The sequence below is a fragment of the Pararge aegeria genome, chromosome 22 (assembly GCF_905163445.1).
Source record: "Pararge aegeria chromosome 22, ilParAegt1.1, whole genome shotgun sequence".
In the NCBI taxonomy this organism is placed as follows: domain Eukaryota; kingdom Metazoa; phylum Arthropoda; class Insecta; order Lepidoptera; family Nymphalidae; genus Pararge; species Pararge aegeria.
In genome coordinates, this window is record NC_053201.1 from 5979334 (window position 1) to 6007003 (window position 27670).

At 35.8% G+C, this 27670-nt stretch overlaps 1 protein-coding gene across 1 annotated transcript in view; it reads left to right on the forward strand.

Moving 5' to 3' along the window:
- The first annotated feature begins 4733 nt into the window (after positions 1 to 4733).
- The window catches only part of LOC120633930 (neuronal PAS domain-containing protein 4B-like), a 208435-nt gene continuing 185498 nt past the window's right edge, over positions 4734 to 27670 (forward strand). Inside the window, exon 1 of the mRNA XM_039904340.1 lies at positions 4734 to 5231. The gene's annotated coding sequence lies outside the window, so the exon portion shown is untranslated. The remainder of the gene's footprint in view (positions 5232 to 27670) is intronic.

The following is a 27670-nucleotide window of genomic DNA, read 5'->3' on the forward strand; positions in this document are numbered from 1 at the left end:
TTTTACAGCTAAACATTCCTAATACTACCTATAAAAGATAGATTTGTCGTATCTTTACTAATTAATATCAACTAATACAAAAAAAAATACGTATAAAACTAAAGTGGGACATAACTCATGCTCAAGTGGAAACAGATTTGAATAAATCCCATTAGTGACTTTCAATAGAGTGTACAGTATTCTACAAGTCAAGCCATTTAATCTAATACCCATCAGGGAGTTGTGAAGAAATATGAAATCCGCCATTTTGTGGCGGTGTCCATCTTGAACCTATATCCATTAAACATTGCTAAGATACAATCTCGGCTAATTCACCTTTCAAACAAAAAAAAACTATAATAAAAATCGGTTCATCCGATCGGTAAATACGATGCTACAGACAGACACGGACACATAAAAATTCAAACAATTTCAAAATTCATTTATTTCAAGTACTACATTATAAGCAATTTTGAAACGTCAAGTATGTATGTTTGTAGTGACTCTACCATCAAACTTATAACACCCCGCCGTTATTGCGTCGGGGGTCTGTGAAGCCTTGTAAGGTTTCGGCTTCCATTTTCAATACGAAGCTTTCGGAGCTATGTGTGTTTTTAATTCAACCAATATATATCTAACAAAACATAGTGATGACATGCCTGAGAGATACGTAACGTTCTCAAAGGCGTGTGAAGTCTACGGAACCGTACTTGGCCAGCGTGGTAAACTATGACCTAAACACTTCTCATTCTTAAAGCTGAAGACCCGTTCCCTGTAGTGGGCCCTAATTGTTTTATAATGATGATGATAAATCCTAATACTGGCTATATTTACAGCCACAATATTATTAGCTACACTATACATGTAGCTACGGGTGTTAGACATATTGGTTTAATATAACTGCCATAGTCCCTTACAGACTCGATTGCATCTACATCTTAGTCTGCATCATCTCTTACCACCAGGTGAGATTGCAGTCAAAGGCTAACTTGTAGTGAAAAAAGAGCTATAGTATTATATTATCGATACTTATCCATCAATCAATTAGTCTACAAGCCCACTGCTGGACTTAATTCCTCTATCAACTGGACAACAAAATGGAAGGGTTTGCCCATAATCACAATGATTGGTAGACGGGGTGATCAAAGAAGATGGTAGTATAATAGCACAGAGGATGCTGCGGCCATTTATTTCCTGTTTTATTGTTTTATTTCCTTAATCACCTCGTAAGATTACGGAGTGAAGAGGACGGGTGGAAGTGAATTCTGATTCTGCAGTCTCGGCTAAAACTGATTTTCGTTTACTTATTTGTTGGTTTGTTACTTAAAAGTTGGGTTCAACCGATTACCACTTTTTAATAGAATCGATTAGAATATTTATTTGCAAAACATTAGACGCAAATAGATGCCTCAAATTAGACGTGCAATTATTGTTTCTATTTATTTATTTATACACTTTATTTGCACACAAATAAAAATACAGAAGAAGAATAAAACAAATAAAATAAAAAAACAGACAGAAGTATACAAAAGGCGGCCTTATCGCTTTGTAGCGATCTCTTCCAGGCAACCATAGGATAAAGAAAACAAAAGGATAATATACTGCAGGTTGTGCATATTAAAAAAAGTCCTAATGATTAATAATTAAATTGGAAATCTTTCTTAATATTTTAAAAACACATTCTTAACATTCACAAACGACTGCAAATCTTAATCAAAGATTATTATGTCGTATGAAAAAAACAGACCAGGGAAAACCAAATACCAGAAAAAATTACACTTAATTTGCCCGTGAATCGCAAATAATACCCAAAAAAAAATATCAAGCATTACACAATCCCTGAAGTAAATCAGGCGTGAAATCTGATTTACCATGAAATCATTAAAAATGACAATTTTATAAAAATCCTGTGTTAATTTAATGAAATATTTATCAGAGTCTAGCTTCGAAGAATTTACATCCGTTTCAAATAAAAAAGGTATTGTCTGAGCATTATTTTTTTGTTTCTACAAGTTCAAAACATCTAGGGTCAACGACATATTATTTCAAAGTTGATCTATATGCGGCAAAAAACTGAACGACAATGTAAAACCTGAATTTTTTTCCACCTCTCTATCTACGTGCGTGAAAATGGATAGGAGTGAAAAAGACGTGTATAGTTTGATGTTTTGTTTCAAAGTGGGCAGTCTTTAGTAGTGACGCGTGATGACTGTTCTGTTTGAAGAGGAAACGATTATTGCAGACGGAACGGAGGGTGTAGTGTTGTCTCGTTCACCCGTTTTTTACGTCTGTGTTGACAGTAACGTAATACTGTTAAAGGTGTTTTATCAGATTATGTCAGTCATATTTCTTACGTTCCGTTATCAGTTATATGCCGACATTGGTTGTTTCTTTAGAAATAAAATAATGACACTAAGATTAATACAATATTTGTTTATGGCCTAACGGTATATATTTAAGATATTTTTTGTTATAAGTTTTACGTCTTCCGTAGCCTTATACTCACAGTTAAAGTCATAATAAGCATTGCAAGGTTTAACCTTTATATTATTTAATATTTAACATGATAACTTAACCTAAACTGATAATTAATTAACGTCACATGAGTAATATATATGTAATGCATTAAAAAACCTACCTAAAACAAAATATTTACCTATTTAATATTACCTAATTATAATTTAAAACAGGCTTTTGGCATTTAATTACAGTATTCACTTAATATATTAATAATATTAAAGAAAAAAATAACCTTATTTTATCAAAATACGTAAATAAAAAAAAAACAAAAAAAAAAGTGTTGACGTGGCTCGTTGATGTCTTTTGTATCGTCCGTCCTTGGAGTAACGAAGGCAATTAAAATAAAGTTCATAAAGATTTTCTTATTCATTTGTGTTATGCTTAAATTAATAAACATAAATAACCAAATAAAATTTCGAAGTTAAAGGCACTTTTAGTTAACGATTATTATCAGGTGTAAGTGATACTGAATGGGTCGATCGATCGATGAACGTCAGCCCTGAAGTACGGCGTAAAAGAACTTCCTCTGCTTCTGACTTCTAGTCGACCACATGTGGACGTGGCTGCTGTCATTTTGTTTTTGATTCCATTTGATGGACGCCATTTTGGAGATGCGACACTGTGATACGAGTGTCCAAGGAACTAAAATATTACTTTCAGGGCACTCGTATGTAAAATTTGGCGTTTTAAATGAGTACACAGGATGTGGTTTGTATCAGGACTGCCAGTTTTCCTAACTTCAACCTGCCTTACACACCACACCACCTTTCATCACCCTTACGGAAAGCACCAAACTTCTCATTTCTGGGGTTAGACTCATACATTTGCCTCATTAGTAAGAGTTACTGAGTAGTACTGAGTTTTGGGAGGGTTGATTTAAGATTTTTAACATTAAGATTGGTTAAAGTAAAAATCAATCGGATCACGGTGTTTTAAGACCAAGTCGACCAAGTTACAAGCGTATAAAAAGTCGTCTGCCGGCCAAGTTTGAGTTAAAAATTTACATGCCATTTGAGAGAGACTGCAATCAATGCAATCAATACTTCCATACTAATATAGTAATGTGAAAGTGTGTCGGCTTGTTTATTTGTTTGTGTAAATTGTGTCACTTATGTATCTACGGTATATGCTTATATCTGCCGCCAAGCAGCATTTCTGTACTCTAGTCACTTTAAACTATTCACAAAATTTTGTAAATTCGTAGCATCCTAGGAAAAGAAATACAATACTTATTTGTCACATGGGTAACTATACGGTTTGTAAAACTTTAAAAAAACGAAAGGAACCGCAGTCAAAAGCTATATATAACTACGCTATATATACTAAGCTATTATAACTTTCCCTAGCAGAAAGTAATAGTCAGCCAATTTCTCACAGTTTGTCAAAGGCATACAAGAGACAGATGAATTTCTCATAGGAGGAAGGAATGTAATTATTAGATTCTTCTCCCTGCAGAATTATTTTCCTATCCATTGATTTAAAACTGTCTCAGATATATAGTTTCCATGCTAGAAAAAACTCGAATAGTTGTATGACCAAAAAAAATAAACTACTAAACAAAAACTTTACAAAACATTTATTATACTTAACGCAAATTTATATAATATATTTATAATGTAATATAATTATAATAATATCGAAATCTTTCGTAGATAGGTATCGTTATATTGACTAAGGCTTTGACTTTAGTTATAATTGCTTGCGGTAGAAGCTGCACATAAAACTTGAGCAAGACGTTCATTCATTCATCTAGTATCTACATAGTCCATATGATCATAGGTCTTCTCAACATAAAACAACTTTACTCAGATATATCGCAAATAAAATCACTCGGGCTTATTGATGTGTCGTGGTTTAATCTGCCTTCCGCACCGGTTGTAGAGACACTACAAACAGACAGACTTGACGTTACAAAGTGCTTATATTAGGATTTTTCGAATGTAAGTCACGGATAAAAGTAATACAAGTACAACACATTTTACTACAAGAGGCTGCGTAGAGTTGGCAGGTTCAGAAGACTACGGATTTGTGGTACGCGACTTAACAATAAGTTTACTTAATAGGGGATATTGACATATCCATTGACTGTATGACTCAGACTTCGATTTTGGTTTTAATCCGTCGCGGTTGAAGCTGGAGATAAAGCTAGTGTATAACACATCCCATTCTAGAGAGGCTGCGAAGGTTTGGTGGGTCGAAAAGCGCGCGAACGCAGTGCTGCGCCGATGCCCGCGCGCAACACACGCTCGCGCGCGACCTGTCACCACCGATGACAGCCCCGTACTGAAACTCAAACGTAAATCTCGATTCGCAAATACGATTTTATTCAAAAATGGAACGGATGGCTTTTAATCGCTATTGCGTCGACCTTACCTGACATTTATTTTTGGCCAGTTCCGTAATAAAATTGTTCAAATATTATTGTTTATTTTAAACTATATTTTATGTATTGGATGTTTTAGTGTATGGAAAGGATTGAAGTGACATTTTTTTTCACATATAAACATTGTGTTAGTGTGTTCCGAATTCAGTGCTAAATACTTTGTAAGGTCTACGTAATTTTGTTTGATCAGTTATGTGGTTACAAGGGCGTGAAATTTGACTCGTTAGAAGTGTGAACTGAAAACGTGTGTTGCTGAATTTTAATAATATTTATTTGTTGGGAATAATTTTAAACTGTAATAATACCTGTGGTGTAAATAAAATATTACTGGGACGTTTACTTTGAAAGGGTAAGAGTTTACTTTAAGGTCTACTAATTCTTAACAGATTTTTTTTATTATTGTTTAAAAAATATTTTGAATAAGCATTCAATATGTCACATTTAATACATAACTTGCCACTCGGATCTTTACTGAAGTTATTCACTGATTGGAAAATGAAGAAGACTAAATTTTTTTTTTTACGCGACAACTGCTGGTAGAGTCTTTGTCTACCAACCGTAGCGTTAACTAGTATATCTAAGTCAAATTCAAAGTCAAATATTTCTTACGTTCATTACATACAAAATATGTTCATAGTAGAGAGTAGTGATGGCGATATCTATATCCGTAAACGTAAAACTGTAACTACGAGGGTTTCTAAACGCGACAAACTAAGACGGGTGTTCTTCACCATCTCACATGGTAATTTGAAAATATTCAGGAAACAACCTGGTTAGAGCCAATTCACACCCAAGCTTTTTTATCGTTTACGTAATCCTTTGTACTATTAAATACTTTTCTATAAGCTTTCGCTTAATACAAACTTTGAACTTTTTAAGAGACATCTCCGAGGTTTTCAAACTTGTATTGGCTTATAGATGGTCATTATTTTAATATCTTTAAATTCATCTCTCTACAGAAGAAATAGGACCGTTATATATGGGAGAGTTATTCTCTCGGACCCATTTCTTCTGCAACACGAAAATAGTGCCAATATCAGTAGCATTACCCCATAGTAAAATTCCATATTACATAATGTTGTGAAATTAACTAAATAGTCTAGCACATTCTATAGATAAGAAAGAAAGAAAAAAAAACGTTTTTATTATCACACTATATTTGTCATATTATGGCATATCTTCTTTACTGTATAGGCAGCAGAACTAAGCCGATTCGATAAATTACTTACAATGAAGTTTTGCACCTAACGTTATTGCTAGATATAATATAGTCGTATCCATCAACTTCAATTCCTCATCATTAAGTAGTATAGTAGTTTTCACATGTTTAACATTTGGTAATGTGAATTTTATACACTTAGTTTTTTCCATATTGTGGATCAGAACATGCCACCAGTCAAGACAGTTACTACAGTAAAAGTAAGGTCTAGAAGCTTTTATTATGCACAGAAAACTTAAAATATCATCATCATTGTATAAATGTTAACAACATGAACCCATTGCTAGGCACAGGTTTAATATCCGCCACGCTTCTCCGATGAGGGGTGGTGAACTAAGCAATGCTCCAGACCTCGATCAATACTACCAAGCCATGCAAAGAGAATTTACGGGGTTACGATATCTTACCAGTAACCCAACAATATTAAAGTAAAATAGTAAACAAGTGTTTGATCTTTTTTCAAGCCGAAACGGATCTTTTTTTTTTAAATAGTTTAAGAGACATATAGTTGCATGTGTTTTTTTATTAGTGAAAACAAAAAAGGACTAAGTCGCTGAAAGTTAGCCGATAGGATGAGCGTCATTGTGAATATAAACGCCAGTAATCAAACATTTTTCAAGCAGCAACGGTTCAACGTCGCTTTTGCATAGACATTAGTTCAAGAGACAGAGAGTTGCATCAGTTGATTTTTATTAGTGAAAACAAAACAACACGGATTTAGTCGCGAAAAGCTAGTATAAGTATTTAAGCTGCATTGTTTATCTGAACGCCAGTGTTTGACCTTCTTTCAAGCAGCAACGGATGAGTGGATCAACGTGGCTTTTCCATAAACATAGTTTTAGAGACTGATAGTTGAATTAGTTGTTTGTTTTAGTGAAAACAAAACCAAAAAGGCTAAGTAGAAAAAAGCTAGCAAAAACACATTAAGATGAGCTGTATTGTGTATCTAACCGTCAGTGTTCGACCAATTTTCAAACAGAAACGGATCAACGTGGTTTTGCATAAACATAGTTTGTGAGACAATGAGTTGCATTAGTTAATTTTTGCAAACAAAACCACACAGGCTAAGTCGCGAAACGCCAGTATAAATGTATATAAACGTGTTCGACTTTTCAAGCAGCAACGGATCAACGTGGTTTTGTATAGATAGTTTAAGAGATAGAAAGTTTCATTGGTTGATATTTCAAGTGAAAACAAAAACAAGAAGACTAAGACCCGGGCAAAGCACGAGTACATTAAGATGGACTGTATTCTGTATCTACATACAAAAAAAGAAAGGGCTATGAATTTAGCAGCCCTGCTTATACAATGTAACTGCTGCTATCCGAGAATACTATGAATGATAAAGACGGTTGGATGCCTATGTAAATGTCGCTTTAAACAGTACCTATCTAGAGGCTTACTCGCTAGCTTTCCGTAGATGCCACATTCCGAAACCGTGGTAGCATTTCGACGATTCGAAATGTCTTGTAAAACTTCGCAAGGAAACATTGATACCTGTAAACTTTCGCATTTATAAAATTACTAGCTTTTACTGGGGACGTACTGTTGTTTTCTTAAAAAAACACGAAACGTGAAGCGATGCTAGCCCAGTGGGTGCTCGACTTTACTTTCGGGCGGCTTTAGTTCGAATCCCAGCACCTTTAACTTTTCTTAGTTATGTGCGTTTTAAGTAATTACGATAAATCGAGAAGCTAGAATAGATCTGAGGCTAACATCATAATCACCGTGGCTAGTTATGTTCCTACTATTATTTTACGTGGTATACTGAGTTAGTAAGCTGTCATCATTTTAGTTGAAACATACACACATATATCCATCCTCACTTTCGCATTAGTAGTATGGTACGCATGCATTCGATCGTTGTCCCATATGCCTTGCGACTTGCTGTTATTTGTGAAGAGTTATATCCTTTATCTTCGACAATATTAATCAGATCTTTATTAGAATTAGACACTAAATGCTTTATAGCACTTTAAAATAAAAAATAAATATTTTTAACGGAGCTATGAAGAAACATTAATAAAATTTCCATTTCCCGGTCAAAATTTCAAAAAATATTAAATGTACAGAAATCGTCCAGTTACAGTTTAATGATAAGGATATAGATAATAATAAAATCATTTATTCACACGATTATTAAAGAGTGACAAGAAATTATAGCTTAATACTATGTTTGGTTGAATCACTGATACCCAAACTGAGTAAAAACTTGTACTATAGATATCAGTGCTCTCCCCTGTATAACGGTTGTTTGTCGAATAATTGGGCATTTGCACGGTTTTATCTTATACAACTCCCAACTAGTTTTAAAATCCGGGAACGGAAGTAAAAACCATGATGGTGCAGTTCAGTTATTTAATTATTCCGAAATCTTTATGGGTTATTGCAGCTGAAAATGTTTACAACAAAGAAATATAAACCAAATAACTACTCCAACATTACCTACGTATCAGTTACCTAATGTAATAAGACCGTGATTTATCATTTGTGATTTACTATAGGTACTTTTTTTGCACTGAACATTATATTTTAATAGGTCAAGATGACTCATCAATTGATCTGTAGTTTCTTGCTGATGTTCTTTTGGATTATCCCGAATTAATATCGGCTATTGACGTAGGTATAACAGTTCTTTCAAAACAATTCAGAAAACCAGTGATTCATTTAAACCAAAAATTACCTATATGACGCTATCTGACAAGGAAAAACATCATCACCTTTATGTTTTCCTCATCATCATCATAATTTCAACCAATTGCTGTCCACTGTGGACCTAGGTCTTTTGTAGGGAGTTCCACAATACACGGTCTTGGGCCGCTTGCCGCGGCTCCCAGCGACTCGCCTGATGTCATCTGTCCACCTCATTGGGGGCCGACCTACGCTGCGTTTACCGGTGCGGGATCGCCATTCCAGCACCTTAAGACCCCAACGTCCATCGGTTCTCCGAGCTATGATTTCCTACTGCTGGCTAAAAAATTTTACTAACTATGGGCCTCATGCCTCGTAGACAGTTCACCTACGGATCACGAGTAACTAGGTTCGATGCCCCAGTCTTGCCAAACATTTTTGTTAAGTTTCTTCAAAATAACTCAGTACCCGCTATTAATTAAGTTTGTATTGGCGATATTCCAATTTACTTCCATGCTTTGGAGAGTTTTTTAAAACAAAGGTTTATTTTTATTAAAATGTGACTAAGTCGCAATGCACCGCATACTACCTGATGATAATAAAGCTGATTAGTTTGTTTTCTTTGTTTGTTTTACTGATCTAATCTCTAAAACCAACTTTTAAAAATATTTTTTAATTTAAAAATTTAAATTTTTTTAAAAGGTTATAGGCTATTTCAAATTGCGCTATAACGTTTATGAGCCCAGAAAAACGCAGGCGGGCGCTGTAGGTTGGGGTATATTGTGAAGAAAAACGGACAACGTGTGTATTTTGGAAAAAATACTTAACACTTATTAGTAGTTACATGCGGACAAAGTCGTGAGCAACCACTAGAATATTACATATATGCATTGTTTAGCTTTAGTAATGTTCTACTTTTTCCGTTTATTTATTATCTGCATATTTACACCTAGCAGAAATAAAGTAACATTAACAAATTGTTAGATATATAAATCAGGTTTTGAAAAATGATAAGATGTTCATGTTTCTTAAAGCTGTAGTTCCAAACTAATGCTATTAAGGAGCAATAAGGAGAGAAAAGTCTGTAGCAATTAGCATGGGACTAGACAAATATACTATGACAAAATAATGAATCAGCTGGAGTTTTATTTACATGATTTCACACATTTTTTGCAATTATAACTGATTACAAGCGACGATCTAAGTTGAAGTTAATATAGCAGTTTTAAAACCCTAACATCAAGGCACAAAGCCAATTTGACGACTCCTTAACACCCGACTCGTACTGATCATTTTATAATTATTTAAAATACCTTACTTTGCTATTGGTATTGAATTCACGTTACATGCATTGAATGGTCATTTGGTTGTCTAATGAGGAATTCTTTCCTTTATTTAATAAGAGTTTAGAGCATATTTAGTTCTATATTGCGATGGGAGAAAAAGCCAATGTGGCCTATGTCAAAGTTCGTCCAATCACAAGCCTTGCTAAAACGTGCGCGTCTTTGATGAGTCACATACAAGACGCAAACTTGAACGCCTCGTTTGACGCCCCGGTTTGGCTATGCGTTCAATAAACAATAGCCCACATCTAACAGCTGGACTAAAGGCCTCTCTCAACGGTAGGATTTGCCCATAATCACTTCGCTGGGCAGTAGGGTTGGTCTTCGCAGTAGATAGCACAAAGGACTCTTCTACCAGATCTCCAGAGAGGGTTCTGACAACTGTGTTCTGAACTGCCCTTTGTTATTATAAATGCGAAAGTGTGGATGTTTTTTTACTCAATCACGCAAAAACAACTGAACGGATTGGGATGAAATTTGGCATACATGTAGCCTTTGACAAGGCAAAGAACATAGGCTACCTTTTATCCCGGGAAATAAGAGAGTTACCGCGGGAATAAAAAGCCTTAATCCAAGCGAACGAAGTCGCGGGTATCAGCTAGTAATTTTTAAACAAATATTTCTAATGCTTTCTTGGAAGACATTAGAAAGCTATTAAAATATTATAAGCTTGTCTTTTGAAGTGTTGCTACGGCGTAAGCGTTGATCTTTGTTAACAAATGTCCGATATCACTTAACGGTATCTTGATATCGCTGGCGAAAACACAAATAAAGGCTTAGCTCGATTCGCTTTTGAATACAAAATGGTTGTTTGAATGAAGTTTTACTATGAAGTGAAGATATTTAAATTATAAATTATTGGTAAGAGAGGACCAAGTGATTTTTTTTTTTTTAACGAACGAAGAGTTGGATTGTCCACTCATTATTGATTTTTTCGTTTTGATTGATTAGTATTACACTTAAAAAATATTACTTACTATTAATAAATAGGATATTTGTAAAATAAATGTAGACCAGTCGCTTTAAACAGGTCTTTTTGTAAACATGATTCTGAGCGTCAATATAATTTTACCCCCAAAATTAATAAAATCTGTACGAACAAAGCCATATCGTCGCTGGCTCGTGGAACATAACGCGCTATTTGAAAAATATTTTGCGATGAAAATGTTACCAATAGCGTAGAACAACTAATAATACTTGCCAAAAGCACCCTATAGCCGCTCTATTTTGAGTAAATCTCCTTGAATTTAAAGCTATTAATATTATTTATTACAAATTCATGTATTAGAACTGTATTATTGATTTATATGGGACAAATTGTGTCTTTAATACGTTCCAGATAAAATCTTTTTTGTTGGCTAATATTTTAATAGGATTTAAGGTGAGGTGTGGCTTGACCATATTAGTTTAGCTCGTTAAACAACATTAACTAAATTCAGTGATAGATTATTATCAAATGGCAGTGTTAGAGTCATTGCAGTAGGGACAGCTTGCATTGAATTTCAGTTATAACAGAATGTTAAAATTAATGCATAGTTAAGTAGTAGCGTTGGTAAGCGATATTAAACAATAATTTATAGATAAACAATTTTTATACTACGACAACGCACACATCGCCATCTAGCCCCAAAGTAAGCGTAGCTTGTGTTATGGGTACTGAGATGACTGATGGATATTTTTATGAATAATATACATAAATACTTATAATTTACATATAAATGTCTGAATTAGGTTAATGTATGTTTTTAACTCTGTGGATTTCCAATATTATTGTCAACTTTTAAAAACTTGTTAGTAGTTCTTTACGGAGTTATACTTTCGACTAACGCTTTGCAATGACTTGTTAATATCTTGACCTACGATATGTGTCGTTAATCTCAACTGTCACAAAGTCCTGGTTGCGATTTACAGGTAAGCCAAAAAAAATTTAGTTGTTAATTATTACTGTAAATAAATTGTAGAGTATCAAAAATTATGAAGACGCCTAGCAGGTAATATTTCAACCTTTTCGGAGCAATGAGTTTGATATCTGCACGCACCTCTAAATCATCATCATCATGAAGTAGTAACACGTTTTTAAAAGTTGACGATAGTATTGGAAATCCACAGAGTTAAAAACATACCTAATTCAGACAATATTGCATGCAGTGAATTGTGTCCGAAAACAGTAAAAACGCCCCGCAAACGTCTCACTTCACACAAGCAGAATGTTGCTAGCTCACGAACTTTCCAATTTTGCCCATTTTATGGTAAACGTTCAGAACATTAGACGTGGAGTGGTTTTTGATGCTTCAATATTAATCGTGTACACGGTTTCTGTATGTTCGTAATTCTGTGGAGAAATTTTTGCTTAGAACGACCTAAGTCCATAAAATTCTGTACTATGGCTAAGTTAAGCATTGGCTTATTATTTGGTTGACATTTAACGAAAGTAGATGCCTAATTACTAAAGATAAAACCTATGTGACGTTAGGCGCCGTCTTAAGTTACGACACCGATTTGGCCGATCGTAAGGTTTCGGGATCGTAAGGTAACTCGTAAACAAACAATTGACAGATAAAAATATATATAAATGCGGTTTTTTAGTAACAATACGAAAAATTTAAAATTTGATAATACAAACACAAATTATATGCCTATGAAAATTGATTGACGAAAGGTAAATGTATTCAAAGTCAAAGTTAAATATTTCTTTATTCAAATAGGCACATAGATGGCACTTTTTATTCGTTTATTACATACAAAATGTGTACATAGCAGTGAGTAGCGATGGCGATAACTACAATCGTAAACTTAAAACTAAAGCTACGAGGGTTCCAAACGCGCCTGGTCTAAGAAGAAGCCCACAACAAACTTAGCCGGAATTTAAAATAATTAAAAAGCAACCTGAAAGAAAAAATGAAAAACCAGAAAATTCCTAGGAAACCTTTTTGATTAGGCGTTACTTACTAAGGCAATGCCTTGTCCATCGTTACTGAAAACGGCCAAAGGACTTACCTACCAAGTCTGTAACAAAATTTTAAATCGAACTCAAAAATACCACTCATGAGTTATCTGTCTGTTGGTTTTAAGTCTACCATTGGTAAGGAATACTTGATTCGAAATTCGAACCTGTGACCCCAAGTTAACACTCCACAATTTTTGACCATTAGTCACGGCTCTCCATTCACATCAACAAGTTAACAGATTCAATGATGATGTATCACTTTGACTTGAACTTTCATCACTATCAAAGCATCTTAGCGAACTTTGTCTACAGCTACTCAGTATGATTTAAGGTGGTGGCAGACGATCGAACTTGTTCGCGGATTTTTTTTTTTGAAATCCTTTACCATCAGTAACTATGTTAGCGTCGTGTGTGAAGTCCACCAATCCGCACTGGGTCAGCATGGTGGACTACGGCCTAAATCCTTCTCAGTGTGGGAGAAGACCCGTCTATGAGGAACTATGGTACACATGAATGATAATTATATAAAAGCGAATGTGTCTCTCGGTTTGTTCGTTACCTATTCGGCTTAACCACTGTGCTGATCCTGACGAAATTTATTCCGGAAAAACAACCGGGACCTGTTCCCGCGGGATTGGAAACAATTTTGAGTTTCAATTCATATGCATGGCATAGTAGCTACACTGATCTTGACGAAATTTTGTAAAGGTATACCTTGTATCGGCCATTGTATACTTTCACTTTTACCGAGTAGGAAAAGGATAGCGCCACTTAATTTAATCTGAGGATTTTGGATTGTTGATTTTTAATTTCACTTTCAAATTCAAATTTCAAAAAAAAAGCTCGATCGTTTACTGGAACTTTTATATTTTGTGCGCTGATAAGTCTCGTAATCAAAACCAGTCATAATCAGTGGGACTGGTGTCGCCCCCTGACCCCGGCTATGAAACGCAATTAAATTTCTACGGTCCAAATAACTGGCACTTGTGTTCTTTAAACGCGCGATTAATCAAAAGTTAAACGCGTTTTAGAATTAGAAATTTGGAAACTTGACTACTTGTTTACAATCGATTAGGTTGATCATATTAATATATATATATATTTTAATTATTCCACTACAAGTAAGCCCTTAACTGCATTCTCACCTGATGGTAAGATGATGTAGTCTAAGATGGTAGCGGGCTAACCTATAAGGGAAACCTCCGGTCATATTCAAATCATACCCCTAATCGGTTTCTACGCGCTTTATCGTTTAGCGAAGCGTCAGTAGGCTGGTAACTAGCCACGGCCGAAGCCTCCCATAAGACTTTGGGAATCTATAATTTCTGAATTTTCTCTGGACATTCTTTCGCATTAAATACTAGAATGTATAATGGAAAATGCTCAAAGTATCACTCACAAGTTAAATATATTCAAAATGTATACGAAAGAAGTATTTCTGATTAAAATCTGCAACGCTGTTTACTGAGTAACATATTAAATATTAAGATGGCAACAGTGATTTCGAAAAAGAGAATAGCCGACGATGGTCCCCGCGTATCCCAGCAAATATTTAAATTTCAATTCGAACGCATATCAATGGGGAGCCATAAGCCACCGGGCGTTGTTTTTTTTTTCCAAAAAGCCTCACTGCCCGCACAGAGACAATAAAGAAAAAGGGTACGGGGAAAGAGCGAAAAGGAAAAAAAGGAAATAAACAGAATCTAGATTCGAAACACTGGCTGATTCGAGGCTGGAAACAAAAGAACTTAGCTCCCGCTTGACCGAGATCTTGGCGTACGCGGCCACATCTCGTTTGGATGTTTTTTCTTGTTTTTTTTTTACTGCAACTTTGCATCCATGTGATTTCTTTCCCTTGCGCATCACAATAAGACTGTCGATGCGACAGGAGCTATTTTTGGAAATAATTGAACACAGCTTACTTTTGCGCGTAAGTCTATTGATGGTATCCTAACATTCGAATAGTTTAATGTAAAAGTTAGTTTGCTACTTAAGTGGCTTAGTTATTGTTCTGTGGGATTACAGCAATCAATATTTAACTGTTATTTGTAGTAGAAGAGTTTTTTGTGACAGTGTTCGTCCAGGAAAGTACGGCCGCCATGCTTAGTTCTGCCGCTAATCAGCATTGTTTAGACGGTCGATTGGCGCTGTGGGCAGCGACCCTGCTTTCTGAACCAAGGCCACATTCCCACAAGTGGAAAATGTTTCTGTAACGACCATGAATGTTTTTCAGTATCTGGGTGTTTATCTGTATTTTATAACTATTTATGTATATTATTCATAAAAGTATTCATCAGTCATCTTAGTACCTATAACTACTAATAAGCTAACTTTGGGGCGTCGGTTTTGTGAAAATTGACTCTCATCATTTTACCCTAACGCGCCAAAAGAAGTTAAACTTCAAAAGATCTACCTCCAAAAATGCTAACGGTCGATATACCAATATTGACCCCGCATTTTTACACATTAGCACTCTTGTCGCGAAGGACAGCGGGGTGCGTTCATTAGCGGCCACTTAGCAGCGAGGGTTGCAGGTGGTCTTTGTTTAACAAGGCCTGGGTGCTTTGTTGGAAGGATGCGTTAATGGGCACTTAGCCCCATAACTGTAGTGGTAAGGATATTATGTGTCTTAAGACCGAGTTGCAACAGGGTGCCAAGTGTTCCTTTCAACCTACATTAACATATTCGATCGCGTGAGAGTTAATTACGATTTATATGGTAACGAAAGAGTGGAATGCTCTACTGGTTACGATTTTGGGAAACAGTAGTGTCACTAGTGAATCTCTTAAGATACCATATAAATCGTAGTGAGTAGCGACTGAAACAAGACGACGTTTATGACGACTTCCCTGGCAGTCGTAAGCGCTATGGTTTCATAAGTGAATGTCACTAGTTCAATCGCCAGATGGAGTTATTTAGGAATTTATCTTTATTCTCTGGTCTGGTCCGGTTGGAGCGGCTATAGGATGATGTCTAGGTACCATCCAGATGTAGCGTGTCGGTACGATGCCACGTAGAAGCCGATAGGTGCTATACACTAAATAGCTTAGCCCGCTACCATCTTAGATTGCATTACCACCAGGTGTTGTGGTAGTCACGTAGCCCTTGACAGCTTGTAGTGAAATAAACATAGATAGAAAATTGGACCAAAATTTTATGCGGATACTATATCTCCTCATTCGCCTTCCTGTACTATTTGTGTGCAGTTAATATCTTATTCCCTCCTGATGTTAATAATTTGAACGTTGCTGCGTGAAATAGCGACCACCATTCACCACCATCCACAGCTTATTAACGTCCCGCTGGGCACAGGCCTCATCTCTCATAGGAGAGACGATTATCGAGCATATACCTACCACGCTGCTCGAATGCGTTGGTGAATCACAAACCAGCACAATCGGTATTTATGTTATCTAGAAGATACTTAGTATAGTAACACATCTTTGTATCGCAAGAACACTTAATAATTTTTTAAACAAAAAAAAGGCAAAGTCGCGGTCAGAAGTAGTGTTTCATAAATACTGTACATTAGTGTTACATGAATCAGAACCCGGAAGATAAAAAACCTACAAAAAACAAATATCACAACTCGTTAGTCATCCGCGTATCAGTGAATATATTAACAAACAAGATGATCGCATAAATAGATAATGTAACCGACTCGGAACCGAATCCAGGACCTGAGGTAATATTTTTCCCATTCATCGATAAACTTGTACGATGATCTAATCCTTGTTAGAGATTGCGATTAGAATAATTTATGCTGCCATAAGGCTTATGTTTTCCATTAACGATGATAGCAGTTATGTTTATCTGTGAGGTATTAAACAATATAAAATACAATTAAATGCAATATCCAACAATAGCATCCCGCTTTAGTAAGCATACAGTACGGAAACGGACCAGTTGTTTTGCAGTGATACAACAATCTCTGTTCTCGCACCGTACCTGACGTCGTGGAATCATATTTCACACCATTTTATTGATAATAAATATATAAGGTAAATTTCTAAAGCATTTGCAAATTGTGAAACATTCTCCCTACTTTGGTGTGTGTTTTACCTACAATTTTGATTATGTTTGAGGGTTTTATTAAAAAAAAGCATTTAAATCCGACAGCGAATGGTGAACTCCTCGCAAGGAAGCATTTTAATGCTACTCAAAATATCCTGGATTACGTTATAGTTATTAGTTTATTAAAAACGTATTGGAGTTTTTATTAAGCACCTTAATGACCAAAGAAATTGACAACATAATATATAAACAAAAACTTAAGGCAAATGAGTATGGAATATTAAGGATAGGCCCTAACATTATATTGTCCCATTCACCGTTATAGTGTTCCCATTTCCTGCCAAAATACGTACCTACACAGGTTAAAATATTTTGTTGAAATTTTGTATTTAATTTTTAAGTAGAACTTTTTAATTTGTTTATGACTTTATTTAAAGAATTTGTCACAATAGGATTAGCGTAAAGCGCCATTTAAGTATCCACTTCATATTTTTTTCCTCTTTTTGTGGTTATAACAGGCCCTATTTTTGTAATTAATTATAAATGTTCTTCTAATTTCCTCATTTCTTGAGATTTTCAAAATAAAATGAGAGTTAAGTGGCATTGCAATGTTTAAGTTTCAATATAGTCCGTGAAGTCGAATATCGAAGGCGTAATGTTTATGAATTAACGTTGTTCGTTCCCCGTTATGCCTGCGGGGTTTTTCTATACGTAAGTACATTTGTTACCCAACTATATGATTGCTAAACTGTGATAAGACTATGAAATACTGCAATGATAAATTGGTAGGTATGATTTTAATAAATATTAAGTTTAAAATACATCGGTTAGTAATAATTACATAGCATCGAGTTATTCGGCGCAAAAAGACGGAATGCTCGTATATAAAGCATTCATATTTAGAGAAAGCTAATGAATTGATAAAAGGTAAATAAAATTTATTAACTCTTAATTTATTTGACGAGTCTCGGCTCATTAATTAAAGTCGTGCATGCGTCGAATTTTTCATATACTTTGAGTAATTAAATTAAAATGTGAATGAATAAAACACAGGGACTTTTATATCGTCCCAGTTAATCTTCCGAATGTCGGCTCTACATTGGTAAGAAAATTTACAAAAACATAACTGAGGCAATAAAAACGATAGTTTGGTGTATAAGAAGCATCCTATACACAGTGCAAGCGGCGCGGTGCGGTGGTGGCATCAATTCTGTCAATTCCCATAAGAACTAATTTGATCAGCTGTTTCCATATCTCTTAGTGCAGAAATTAATGTTTAAATATTTCATCGCGGGTTTAGGAAACTTTTGTTTTTGCTGTAGATTTGATAAAAGAGGTCGATTTTCCACAATAAAAAAAAACAGTGTGTGTATCTAAAATAATGACACTAAGGATATTTGAATCAACATCCCAGATCGAGAACGGTATAGAAATAAAATTAGTTGGACTTGGCATTTAGTATTCCAATAAATACGATGGTATTTATGATTGATGAATAGAGTTTGGATATTCAGATGATATTTACCGAAAGTTACTGTCCTATTAAATTGTTTATGGCGTTATAGAAGCTATTGGAAATGTCTATGAACATAAGTACTTAAATTGAAACGGCTTAAGACACCAGCAAGGCTAGCATGGGCAGGAGACAATTATATCTCCGGGGAAAAGACACAAATTTATCTTCTCCTACAGCTTTACCAACTCTCAGAGCACTGAAATAATATCCAAATAATATATGTGTAATAATAAACAGGGGACAGGCCCCTATTTCATGTTCACGTGCTTTAACAGGTGGATACGTTAATCATATCTCTTGTGAGGGGATATAATCGGGGGATATAATTTTTATCCCCTGCCCGTGCTAGCCCTGCAGGAGGTATCTTCGCGCTGTTTAAGTCTTAATATAAGGCTGAAGTAGACATCCGTTAATGTACCCGTATTTATACAAAATACCTATCTTGAAACTACAAACAACTTGTCAACTTGTAAACATTAGCAGTGGCTCAAATAAATAATATATTTATTACCAAGTATTTCTTGTAAAGTATTCAATAAGAATTATCATGGCGCATTTGTTATCCCACTTCATTAAAAGTTCTGTTACATAATATAAGTATGTATAAGTTCATCCGATTGTATCATCGGAAGTCCAAATTTCCATAAAATCCCAAAATCAGGGGCATTTTTCTTGTGTAAATTACATAAATATTGTAAAGGCAAACTTGCATACCATGATTTCTTTATTTATCAGAATCGGCAGATTTACTTTTGTATTTTTTTTGTTATTACAAGCCGGTCTCAAAACGGCTACAAGCTTACAAGCTAAATATTATAATATAGAGGTTGGCGCAGTGGGCAGCAATCCTGCTTTCAAATTCAAGGCTGTGGGTTCGATTTCCGCAACTGGAAAATGTTTGAGTAATGAACATGTAGGTTTTTCAGTGTCTGGGTGTTTCTCTGTATATTATAAGTATTTATGTGTATGATTTTCATTAGCTGTCTGAGTACCCATAACACAAACCACGCTTGATGGCGTTGTATGTATTGTCGTAGTATATTTATTAATTTATTTGCCAAATATTACCTACCGATAAATATGCCAAGGAATATATGATCGCCATTGATAAAGTAAAATACAGTTCGTTGTTTAAAACAGGAAAAAGTTTACCATATTTTCTGCAGCTGTTTAACCTTATTATTAAACGCAGTTTTATAGTTTACGCTATAAATAAAGAAGGTTTCAGCAGGTGGAACCATTTTGTCCCTACAGGAGCTAGAAATTGTCTTTTATAATACAAGCTAAATTATTAACTTCCGTTATGTAACAAAACATAAACCTAAACGAACTTAGACTATAAGAAAGGGATGGTGACCCATAAACGATTAACATACTTAAACAATAAGGACCTAAATTACGAGTAAATTTTATATTTCAGACGAATTAAATACTGACTAATACTGGCCGTAGGCCGTAGTCCACCACGCTGGCTAAGTGCGGATTACACCTGTTTCAAATGCCTTTGAGAACATTATGGAGAACTTTCAGGCATGCACGAATCCTCACGATGTTTTCCTTGACCGTTAAAGCAAATGCTTCTCTCTCTCTCTCTCTGGTCGTTCCTTCATCACTGAAGATCGTGGTCCTGGTGAGATCTCAACTTCGCGTTGGTAAACTGTCTCGATCAACTTCTGTTGGAGGCCATTTTTGTGATTTGATAGAAGCGGTCTGAATTTGATTTTTGCAGCTGGTCTGCCCATCTTGTTGGGGACCGGCCTCTAGGTCTTTTGCCTTCGGTGTTGCCCGTAACTATAACTTTTTCCAGGCTATCATATTACAGAAACGTCAACTGCTTACAGAAACTACAAAAAATTGCAGGTGCGTGTCGGGGATCGGTTCCGGTCCTTTCCAAAGGAAAGTTAACCAATAGGCTATCGCAACTCTTATAAATGTATATTATGCATTTGGAATTTAATTTAGTAATTCTAATGCTTTTTATAACGGCGTTTTTTTTGTAGAGCAACTGAGATACTAAGTACACTGCTCTTTTCAAATACAGATACATTGATCTACCAAACTCTGTAAGCATTGGATATGTTCAATAACACTTCGTCATAAATATCCGTTGTAATATATTTACGTTTATACCTTAATTTATGTTCTAAGAACGTAAATATAATACCATATACCACAATATGAACATACAGTTCATATAAGTTTATTTAACTTTAATTTTTGAAGTGATTCTTCTTTAGAATCGTTGTGCCGGCAAAGAATGAGACAGAAATAAACATACTATTTTATCTGTTTTTTTCCTATTTAAGTCACCAAGGAAACCGAATAATATCTAGATAAAGATACAAACACATAAATGTATATAGGACAGAGTGAGATAGAAAACATTATACATTTTTTTACCTATTCTAGTTACCATGGAAACTAAATAATAAACCTCACATTTATACTAATAGTTCTGATACTCTACATCTACCTCAATCTCTCGTAGGCTACTTTTCAGAAGTTACACTTCCGCCGTGTGTGAATAAATTGCACAGGATTTTTTATTATATATTTTTTTACTTTACGCACTATTCACTTTCCACCATTATTTCGACTTCGCATGCTCGGGTTACTTTTAAAAGATCAGTTTTAGTATAAGATCGCTTTTACACCCTAGCACTAAGTACTGTTACCTACGTTTTTCCTTCTGTTTCGTTGCAATAAAGTTTTTCTATTCTATCAAGGTTACCTACACAACAAAATGCCACATCCACATCTACGTAGTTCGACATGATTGTTAGCCATTACGCCCTACCAGAACTAATGCACACCTTATCATAATTTGAATCGACATTCGGATGACTTTTGGATGACAAACCAGTGTTTTCTTATACGGTTATTAATTTTTGAGCCGAGTACGATTCGTTTAAATGGTTACATTATAGCGGTTCAGTGAACTTGGAGACATTTGGAACATTTGGGATTCCGCGGCCTTGGTACCAGTGCCGTGCACTTCATACATGCACAAAATCACTGCCTACTCTAAAAATACAAATGTCTTTTGTATGCATACCCTGGTAAGAAACCCAGTGGACGCCACTGCTTGATACGTGCTTCGAGCAGTATTAAATAGTAGTAGAGCTTTTTGTGACAGAGCTTATCCGGGGAAGTACTACCGCCATGATTCATTATGCTACAAAGCAGAATTAAAACAATGCTGTGTTCCGGTCTGAAGGGCATGGGGTTACCGGTGTAATTACAGGCACATGAGTTCTCTCTTTTCTTGCTTTTCTTTATTTTCTTTTTTGTTGGTTGGCTTGAACCGGCTCCCCGCTGGATAGCTCCAGCTAGTCTCCAGCACCGACGCAATGTTGCCTGTTTATCGGTTTTTTACCGGATATACTTCGGTGAGTGTGCTCAGGAACTTCACAATCTTATTCCTACTTCCCCATTCTACCACAGAACAGCGAGACACCGTGAGCGTGGCATCCTTATGTAGTTGATATTCTATCAACACGCACGAAACGTTTTTTATCCACGTTTCTGATACGTGCCGCTAAGATGTGGAACGCCCTCCCGGCGACTGTGTTTCCTGCCACTTATAATTTGAGTACCTTCAAGGCTAGAGTGAATAGGCTTTTTCTAGGCAAGCGTGCTCCAACCTAGACCTCATCATTGCTTTCTAACGCGCATGATTGTCGTCAAGCGCTGGCCTATCGTTAATAAAAAATAAAAAGGTACATGAGTTAATCAAAGTCTTAATTGTTAGGTGTTCTGATTCAAGAGTAAAGTTTTTAAATTATTCGATGGCCGGTGGGCGCAGTGTGCAGCGACCCTGCTTTCTCAGTCCAAGGCCGTGAGTTCGATACCCACAACTGGATAATGTTTATGTGATGAACGTGAATGTTTTTCAGTGTCTTTGTTTTCATCTGTATATTATATGTATTTATGTGTATTATTCATGAAAATATTCATCAGCTATCTTAGTACCCTTAACACAAGCTACGCTTACTTTGGGGCTAGATGGCGATGTGTGTTGTGTCGTAGTATATTTATATTTATTTTATTTAATTAAAGATTATTTGATGATTGATAAACATGTCCATTGGTTATTCATGGCATTTACTACTAACCACTCTTGTCAAAATATCAAAATTCCGATTCAAATATCCAGAATAATATACTATCATATGGATGGGTATCATAGAAATCGTCTAGACGCCATATCTACACAGTGTTCCATAAACACGGGCACAAATACAATTTGCATACACCAACGATTCAATAACTTGGTATAATCACACAATTAATTTCACCACTTGCTATGTTCCCTTATCAAAGTCATCTAAGTCCATAGTGGTCGGGTCATCGACGCATTTAACTCGAATCTATTGTTTGAACCAACCTAACTATAAAAGTCACGGTGCTTCCATATTGGCATATTGCGAACCGTACATAGTTCGAACCTAATGACCTATGACATTTCAACCGATACCTCCGTCCCGCTCGTTTCATGTATGCTAAAGGCGTACAGAATAATACAATATCTTTGTTTTGTTCGATTTATAAGTGGCTAGGATTCCGAATATCTACTGTTTCTCATATTGTTTCTTTAGTAGCGACGCGGTGTTTGTTTTTGTTGGGAATGACAGTATAAAGCGGGGACACATACGCAACACACCACGCGTGTTGAGTCAAAAAAAATCTTAGCACTTTGATTGCTCAGAAATATATTAATATTTTAGAGCACGCGACGTCGTTTTGTAAGGCGTTACTGTGAGCATACATACTAGAGATTTGTCCTAACCTTATATCTAGTTTAATTAATATAAAACCAACCCATTGCTTAAAGATTTGATTTACTTATACTGTATTTATTTTATTCAACCTTTTGTATTCAAGAAAGCATTTAATTTAAATATCACGAAATTCCCATCAAAATTATTTGCAAGATTCTTGTTCAGAACTTAATATCTACTGAACATTTGGGTATTATTTTTGTATAACCATCATTATAAGTTTTACTATAAAAAAGTAAAGTAAACCAAACTAGTCCGTCTTTTTATAAGATGTTATCTCAAAAAGGGCTAAACGTATTTATTAAAATTAACACTTAACTATAGACGTTCTTTCTTAGAAGGTATCTTAATATATTAGTAAATTAACTTGAAGCTATTCGAGCAACGCCGAGGCGTTTAAACTAGCTTAAAAAAATACAGAAAACTGGTACGTCACACAATGTACACCCGCATTTGGTACAGATAAATGCCCGTAGAAAATCGTCAAATTTTTGAAATAGCTCTTGTAGCTTGTCTGGGCCAGGTTTTCTTAAAAGGCTTTGTGATTTAGAGCGCGACCGTATACGGGTTATCGATGGCTAAATAACTAAGAGCCAGTTTAAGTTCTGTGGTCAAAATTGATTTATTGTGTCCCATAACTGTACTATGTATTTTGCTAATAAAATTAACTGTAGCTTTATGGAGGGGTGTAAGGGGGAGGCTAGTACCAGTCAGCCTCCCAAAATGCCAACCTCACCTGCACGTGGTGCACCCTGCCGTCTAACCGACGAGGCTCTGGCGACCGACAAGTGGCGGTATAACGACTTCAAATTGGCTAGACTGAATAAATGGCACAGACCGGTGTCGGGCAGCAGCGACGCCGGTGCGATCAGTCTAGCCCTGCGATGACCAACCCGCCTGCCCAGCGTGGTCATTACCGGGCAAATCTTTGTACGAATGGAGAAAAGAAAGCCACAGCCCCTAGTCCCCGGCAGCCCCGCTATTCCTGGCTATGGTAACGGCGGGGCAAGGGGTGTCAAGACCGTGCATTGTGGAACTCCCTACAAAAGACCTATGTCCAGCAGTGGACGTCCATTGGTTGAGATGATGATGATGATGATGATTATGGTGGAAACACATGTTCAACGCTCCAGCCGGACCGAGGCATTATGTTGACACTACTCTTGTATCTTGCGATTTGCAGAATTCATTCAAAATTAAGCGGCTAATACTCTATAAGTTTTGACATTTTACATGGCACCGACTTCAAAATGTTGTAGAAAAAATATATTTCTTGCTTTTTAGTTTTAAACTTCCGTTTTTAGTGACTCAACTATCGTTTGGGAGGACAAATTCTACCGAGAAAAAATTCAGAATTTGCTGGTTCCTAACATCATTGTTTTTCTGTAGTCAAAAAAAAATAATTATCCCGAAATCTTTTCGGGTTATAGTTATTTATAAAAAAAATCCATTAGTATAAACTGCAAAGACCACGTCTTAGTTAGTGATAAAAAGTCCTGAAATAGGTTTTCAATATACATACTTACTAACCAAAATACATTAGTTATATCATTAAATCCTTCTTTCATAATTCTATTGTACTTCATACGGTCATCAAAGCGAACAAAATTCATTCCGTTTTGATTTCCGTTGTGCAACGGACGTACAAGTAAAAGTAACTCTGCAATAACTTTACAAACATTCGCTTATCGATTAGATATGTAAATTCAGGCCGAAATAGTCACTAGATAGAACTATATCTTTATAGTTTACACAATCTAGGCGTCGCCTCTACGCAACTAGATGGCCATAAATTATAAAGGCACTAAAACAAACTGTATGCAAAAGGTATTTATCCCTTCGCCAACCAAGTGGGATATTTAGACCCGAATTAAACCAAATTTGTGGTTCTCTCACAGACGCTGCACTAGGTCCAAATCTGTTTTGTAGTAAAAATTTTAAAATGTATCGTATTTCTTCATTAGAATCACTCATCTTCACAGTACGAAAAACAAATAAAAATCGCACATTTTCCTAATTTAAATTTGGAGTTATCTTCTTTAAAATTTAAACTTTTACTGATATAAAAACCAGCCTGATACAAATAGTATAGCCAAAGACATTTTATTACAAGTTTATATGCGATTTTATTACAAGTTTAGATTTGATTACTTACGAAATGAGTTTTTCCCGAACCTAATATGTAGAAATATAACTTATTTTTTAAACACGGACCATGGTTTTTGAAAACATGGTGAAAATGTTGACTTTGGAGGTGATATTAAATGTGAAAATTTACATTTAAGTACGGTACGTACTTGTTTATCATTTATAACCTTCCATATCATTTTTCTTACAAGTAGTCTTATCATGAAGACTAGGTCGTAGAATTGTAACCGGCTATAATACCGTCTTAGTATACCCATGCCAACTACTCCGTATATTATAACATGGATGCATTATAATTCTTAACTTAAGGAGATCTCATTGTTACTTAGATTCATCAAGCCAATGAGGATTAGACAGTCGCGAAAGTAATAGATACCTAATAAGTTTCACTGGGGTCCATTAGACCGCATTAAGTTCATTTAAGTTTTTATTACTTTGATCTGTAAAAAATATTCATGTAGGTAGATACTAAACGAATACACGTTACAAGACTTTTGACAAATAATAGCATAAAAATTATACACCAAAATGTGTCCAATCACCGGGCCAAAGTGGATGTAATCATTTTAAATATACGCCCTTAGTACAAAATTATTGAGACGCCGAACACTGTAATTTGTTCTTTGATCGTAAAACGATGTGTACATTCCTTATAAAATGTTGGGGTGTGTCAAAATTATATATACTATTTTCACTTTTGGTGTATATGCGATATGGTATATAATTGCATAGAAGTTTTGAACACGGTGTTAAATAGTTGCAGGGTGTCCATTGATTTGTCAATGGTGATCATACAGAAATGAGTATTGGGTGTTTTTTTAATCAATTCGTATGGAAAGATTATGAACTTTTTCACACGTTCTGCGAGTGGACTGGATAACGGTATGTTATATGAACAGGTACTAATTGTTTGTTTTATTTATTTATACTCTTTATATGTACAATACAAAATTTTAAGAATCAAAAGGAGAAGCAGCTTTGTAGTAGTAGGATAGGTAGGATTTGATCTGATTCCCCCCTCGCCTTTTTACCATCGAACCGCGAGGCACCGTAAGGATCTGCATCCCTACGTGGTCGATATACCGCGGACGCGTACTAAGCGCTTCGCATCTTCGTTTCTGATCCGCACCGCTAGTATCTGGAATGGCCTTCCTTTTCCCCAGTACCTGCAATATGAGTACCTTCAAATCAAGAGTGAATAGGCATCTTCTAGTCAAGCGCACTTCACCTTAGGCTGCATCTCACCTCAGGTGTGATTGCAGTCAAGCGCTCGTCTATAGACATAAAAAAGGATACAAAATGCGGTCTTATCGCTTAATAGAGATCTCTGCCAGGCAACCTAAGAGTAAGGAAAATAAAAAGAAAATATAGGTATATTATTATGTCTTCCATATATACCTACCTGTTTTCTTTTTTACATACGACTAACTATATAACCATTATTGTATTATGTATTGCAGTTAGTACTTATTGAACAAAATAAGAGGCGACTAGGGAAACATAAAGCAGAACAGGCAGTCCTACCATCTACTGCAATCACCAACCCATCTGCCTAGCGATAATTATGGGCAAACCCTCCCATTCGAAGAGGCCTTCAATCCAGTAGTGAACTATTTAGGTCATTTTTAAAATAAGAACACCAATTGCCTAACTCCCGGCTTGTAATGCAAATGTCATGACAGAAAAACCGCGCGATTTCACGAAAGAAACGAAAATAGAACTCTTAATCTGTAGTCGAACGCGATATCTTCTAGATCAACGAGCTGTATATCAATATAGCTGCCCCGCTTTCGTAGCGAATCAGGGATGTTATCGGAAGCGCTAGTTGACTGCTTCTATGACACAATGCGCAAAAGATGGGGCTCCCTGGTGCAAGGGATGCGGGAGAGCACCAACAGCATCCTGAAAATGATTGCTGGCAGGTTGAACTGCAGGTTTGTGAGTCAATGCTGTGCTATCATATATTCAAATGCATTGGAGCGGCAGTGATTTGCATATTCAAATCATCATCATCGTCACATCAACCCCGGCCCACTACACGGCACGGTTCTCTTCCAACAAAATGAAGGGGTTATGGCTGCAGTCCACCACGCTGGCCCAGTGCGGATTGGTGGACTCCACATACCTTTGAGAACATTATGTAGAACTCTCAGGCAAGCAGGTTTCCTCACTTTGTTTTACTTCACCGT